Here is a 6,306-nt window from a genome sequence, read left to right on the forward strand (position 1 = left end):
TATTTTTATGTCTACAAAAAAGTTATAAAATTTAGTTATTCACACATTCATTCATCAGTGTCTCTTGATATTGGAAACGTTTCTCCCTATTGCTTTATGGATTGACTGCGTTCCTGAAAATCTTGAATTATATTTTAAAAGCTCAGCCATAAGCTTTGTGGGAGACAGACTGTACCTGTCAAGTTCCCTCTTGTATCTCTGGCACCTCGTGTAGCATCAGGCTCATAAAGAATATTCAGGCATGTCCTCTCAATGGTTGCAATATATTTGAAAATCTCAGCATTGAAAAGAATTCTGTGACAAACCACTTAAAAAAGTTAAAACTAATGAACATTCAGTAAATTCTGATTTTGATGAAACAGAGTTGTTCATAAGTGGAAAAAACTATCCTTTAAGTAAACCCATGGGGACATTTGAGTTGAATAATTTATACAGACTTATAATCTGAAAGAGAGCGCATAGTCTCATATTCTTTTACCACACAGATAAGGAAAAGCTGGAGCTCAGAGAAACTTGAAAGAGCTTGCCCAAGGCCACATCACTATTTAGGAGCAGTTATTTTAATATGTAACAAATTATGTGTGATTAATCTTTTTCAGAAGGGGTTACTGCAGGTTTTCTTAAAGTAACAGTATTAGATAATATTTTATAAAACTTAAAAACTCTGCAACATAATGCTTTATAATGTTTAAGAATTCATAAACATTTAGTAAAAATATTAAAAACATGCATAGCAATGATAAAACTGACTTCACATTGGTGGTTATATCTGGGGGTGGTGAAAAGAAAATGGAAGGATTCAGAGGTATCAATTTTATTATAGTCACTGATTTATTAAAAAAACTATTGAAACTGCCGGGCGCGGTGGCTCACGCTTGTAATCCCAGCACTTTGGGAGGCCGAGGCGGGCGGATCACGAGGTCAGGAGATCGAGACCACGGTGAAACCCCGTCTCTACTACAAATACAAAAAAATTAGCCGGGCGTGGTGGCGAGCGCCTGTAGTCCCAGCTACTTGGAGAGGCTGAGGCAGGAGAATGGCGTGAACCCGGGAGGCGGAGCTTGCAGTGAGCCGAGACTGCGCCACTGCACTCCAGCCTGGGCGACAGAGCGAGACTTCGTCTCAAAAAAAAAAAAAAAAAACTATTGAAACAAATAGGACAAAATACTAAGATTTAATAAAGCTGGGTGTTTGGGTAATGGGGGTTCATTAGTCTTTCTGTGTGTTTAAAATACTTAACAATACAAATATTAAAACTAAAAATTAGTAAGAGATTGGTAAACTAATAGATTTTTAAAAATACTAAGCAGAGGAACAAAGTCAACTGTTATTTATCCAAAGAACCATTAACAGAAATAGGCTATATATATATGTGTGTATATATATGTATATATATACACACATACATACATATATATGCATATATACGTATATACATATATACGTATATCCCCAGAAATCCTCTGATCACATACGTATATATGCATATATATTTATGTATGTGTGTGTGTGTGTATATATATATACATGCTAAAGGGTTTAGTCAACAAAGTAGATATTCTATAATTAGCAGGATGAAGGAGTTAGAGTACATCTTATGTTGTTATAATTAATAGTAAATATTTGTAACATACAGAAAATACATGGAACAACAGTCATGCAACCACTCCTCAAATACAGGTGTGCTGTTTGCACCTGACTTCAGGTCCACCTTTCTTTTCCCTCACCAGATGCAATTACTAGTTTAAAGTTAGTGCATATCATTTGTTATTATGTTGTGAGAATTGTCCTTGTGAAATATGGACATTTAGTTTATTTTAATGGTTGCACAATATATTGTAGAAAGGCAATACAATTTTATTTACTTTTTTATTCACTGATGGGCATCCCCTGACTTTCCACTAATTATAAGCAAACCTGCAATGAACATCCTTATGCATACTTCTTTGTTTTTGTATTTGAGAATGTCTTTAGGTCTCTAGGGCACATAAACATAGAATTGCTTGTCTGTAGGATGCTTGTCTCTTTAAATTTGTACAACACTGCATATGTGAAATAAGTAGTTGAAATAAGTGGGAAAACTAACCCTTCCACCAAAATTCTATGCAAATTCCCATTTCTTCACATTTCTCTTTCAGCATGTGGTATTGTTAGGCTATCTACCTTGAGATAATAAAGTTATTCTACATTTCCCCCCCCAAAGCTTTAAACCTTTACCTTTTCACATTTAGCCTTTTATTTCATTTAAAATTTATTTTTGTAATGGTGTGAGGTAGAGATCTGGTTTCATTTTTTCCCCACGGTGATAGCCTATGTTCCTGCAATATTAACTGACTTATCCAACAGTTCTCAAAATGTGATCAGAGGATTTCTGGGGATGTTGGGAGGGAGAGATCCCTTGGATCCTTTTAGAGGGTCAACAAGGTCAAAAATATTCAGAAAATTAAGATGTTATTTGCCCTTTTTTTTACTCTCACTCTCATAAGTGTACAGAAGAGTTCGCCAAAGACAACAATGGCATGTGATGAATAGTGATGACTGTTTCTCTGATACCTAACAGATTGTGTGCCTGTGTATTGTATTTTCTAGAGTTTTCAAAGGTAGTGGAGTTTACGGTATAAATATGTAGTTTTCAGAAATTATTTCTTTTCTACCATGCTCTTACCAGCTATCTTCAGTTATACCTGTTATAATCTCTGTAATCTCATTATCTTCCAAGAAATCATTTTTAAATCCTAAAGTTTTTCCTGCTTTTACACAGAAACATAACAAAAATTATGTTTACTTTGTTGTTTTGCAATAATATATTTTTCAAAAATGTTTTTAATTAAAAAATTTTATCTGAATAGGGTGGATGGTTGGCTTTAAAAAGGGAGAAGAGAAAACACATTTTCTGGTGTCTAGATTGCCTATGTCTAGAGATGCTGAAAAGGATGACATTGACATATCAGCAAGTTATCTGATTCCTCATAAAAAGGAGAAATCTATTCCAAAGAAACTGAGCACAACTATACCTAACAAAATATGTTGAAAGTGATCTTTCGTTCAGCTTTATAGATGTTAATAATTTATCATATTGTGTCTTGTGCAGTAAAACATTTTCAAACACTAATATGGTTCCAACAAAGTTGCAGTATCATTTTGGGACCAATCATTCAGAATTTATTAAAAAAAGGAATTAAATAACCTAAATGTAGATGTAATACACTCTTTAAAAGCTTCTTACAGGATAAGCCATCATATTTTATTGGCTAGAGGAGCACACACAATCACAGAGAGACTAATAAAGGCTTGAACAGTTGACATTGCTGAATACCTGCTGGATGAAAAATCACCACAATAATGCATAGTGCTGGCATTTTCCAATGATGCAATTAACTTGTCAAATTAAAGATTTAACTGCAAACATAAAGACTGAGTTAATACGTCATCTAAAAAATTGTACCTTAGCCTTACAAAGGGACTGATCTACAGATGGCTATACATCCTGTTTTGCTTTCATTCATCAGGTATCAGCATCAATTGACCATTGATGATCTTCTTTTATGTGAATTCTGGGCAACAGGGGTTCTGAAACATTAAAAGTGTTATATGACTTTTTTGAATCTGGTGGTTTATCCTCAACAACTGTGTTAACTGTGTTAACATTTGCACTGATAGTGCAAAAATGGTGGATTTCATCCAATGGTGGGTAAAATGACTGGTGTCTTAGCACAAATTAAGGCAATGGCACCAAATTTTATTAGTAGTCATTGTATTCTTCACCACCACACATTCATAGTAAAAAAAAAATCAGTTTTACTAAAATAATGTCCTTGATGAAGTTGTAAAAATTATTTTCTACTAAATCTCAACCCTTAAGTACATTTAAAAAATATTCTTTGTGACACAATGTGATGTACCCATAAAACACTTCTACTGCATGCTGGAATATAGTTGTCTTTAGGAAAAACACTTGTTTGAGTTGCAAGCTGAATTAGCCACTTTTTCTTTTCTTTCATGGAAACACCATCTTTTCACTTGGAAAAAAAAAGTGACAGAAAATTGATTATTCAGACTTGGGAATTTGGCAGACATTTTCTTGAAAATAAACAGGATACTATCACTTTAGGGAAAACAACTAGTTGTATTTGTTGCCAGTGCTAAAATTTAAGCTTTTAAAAGTAGAAGTTGTAATTTTGAAAAGCTTGTATCTGCTACTGTGGGATACTTAGAATTTTTTCTGATAGCAGCAACAACATTAATGAATATAATATTTCTTTGAGACAGGGCCTTGCTCTGTTGTTAAGGCTGGATTGCAGTGGCATGAACAGGGCTCACTGAATGCAGCCCCGACCTTGTGGGCTCAAGTGATCCTCCTGCCTCAGCTTTCCAAGTAGCTGAGACCACAGATGTGCACCCCACTCTTGGCAAATTTAAAAAAATTTTGTAGAGATGGGGTCTTGCCATGTTGCCCAGGCTTGTCTTGAACTCCTGGGCTCAGACAGTACTCCTGCCTTGGTCTCTCAATGTGCTGGGATTACAGGCATGAGCCACTGCAGCCAGTCTGAGTTTTTGATATTGCATGAAATGTTTGAACGTTTCAAATACCTGCATAATTCAGTAAACAGATACTTCCTAATGACCATATAATGTTACAGAATCTTACATGAGTAAAAATAATTTCAAATGCAGGATAGGCCAATAGATTTCAATGACTTCCTGTTGTTTATACCCTGAACCAGAAGATTTACACTCACCCTAGATTCTTACCTTTCCCTCAACCCCTTCATTCTATTACTCAGTACTTAGTGTAAATTCTACCTCCCAGACAGCAGACAGCTCTTAAGCATATGCTCTCCTGTTCATTACTATTTCTAATGCCCTCATTCAGAACTCTGGCAACTTACTTTATGATGTCAAATCTCTTACATAGCATAAGAGGTCACTGCCCACCTCTCTAGCTTCCCCCATTTCACTGTATTGTCTAGTAAGCTGATCTTATTATAGCTTTTTTTTTTTTTTTTTTTTTTTTTTTTTTTTTTTTTTTAAGACAGAGTCTCTCTCTGTCGCTCAGGCTAGAGTGCAGTGGTGTGATCTCTGCTCACTGTAATCTCCACCTCCCACCTCGAGCACACCTCTCGCCTCAGCCTCCCAAGTAGCCGGGACCACAGGCGCACGCCACTGAACAGGGCTAATTTTTTTTTTTTTTTTTTTTTTTTTTTTGTAGAGACAGTGTTTTGCCATGTTGCCCAGGCTGGTCTCGAACTCCTGGGCTCAAGTGATCCACCTGCTTCAGCCTCCCAAAGTGCTGGGATTACAGCTACTGTGCCCAGCCTATTATAGCTCTTTATAAAACAAAAAAACAACAAAAAAACAGAACATATTGATTCATGACTCCCTACCTTTGCATTCACATGATTCCTTTGCCTGGAACGTCCCCCTTCTTCTCCCTGCTTGGGAAATTCCTAGCTATATCTATTAAAATGTCGTTTATATTTATATAAATAGCTATATCTATTCAGATGTCTTTTTCCAGGAAGCTTTTCTTAACCTAACTCATGCCATTAAGTTATTCGCTTTATTTGTCTAGGTTATCTTCTATTTGTTTCTATTGTTGTACTCATCATTCTGTAAGGTATTGGGGCTCTGTAGAATTCCTGTTACAAAATTACTTTTTGGTTTGATAATATTTACCTACATTGAGCAATCCCATAAGAAACAGGCCTGTGAAACTCTCTATTGGGTTTCCTAAAACATTATTGTTGAGAGCTTTCTTTTTACAGGGACTTACCAGAGAAATATATTTCTGGTCTTATCATATTAGTTACTCTTCACATTTGTTTTAGAAAATAGTCACCATTAACACCTTTTAGAATTGGTTGCTGGAAAGTTTCCAATCAAAATCGTGGTCCACCTCTAGCAAGCATGTAAAATTTTATGATCTCCAATTAGCCTCAGTTTAGACTCTAGTGAGGCATCTAGCTTCACAAAAACTGAAGTCAGGGATAGTCAGTTTTCCCATATTAGTAGAGAGCTGGGAAGTGCTGATGTGCAGAACCTGCAGCCTGAAATGGTTGCTTTTTCTAAATAACAGTAAAACTGTTGCTCTCTGAGGATGGATAGGTGGATGCTATTTGTTGTTTGCAAAGCTTAGGGAACGCTGTGGTTGAGATTTTTTCCCATACATGCATTTTTTTTTCCTTTGCAAAGGGGCTGCTGGATAATTGTTAATTTTCCCAAGAATATAATTATTTCTTTTATTGTTTAAATAGAGTTAGCAGTTTATCTACAGTTTTACTTTCTGCAGTTTCAGTTACCCATGGC

Source organism: Symphalangus syndactylus, chromosome 23 (genome assembly GCF_028878055.3).
Source record: "Symphalangus syndactylus isolate Jambi chromosome 23, NHGRI_mSymSyn1-v2.1_pri, whole genome shotgun sequence".
NCBI classification, from domain to species: Eukaryota; Metazoa; Chordata; class Mammalia; order Primates; family Hylobatidae; genus Symphalangus; species Symphalangus syndactylus.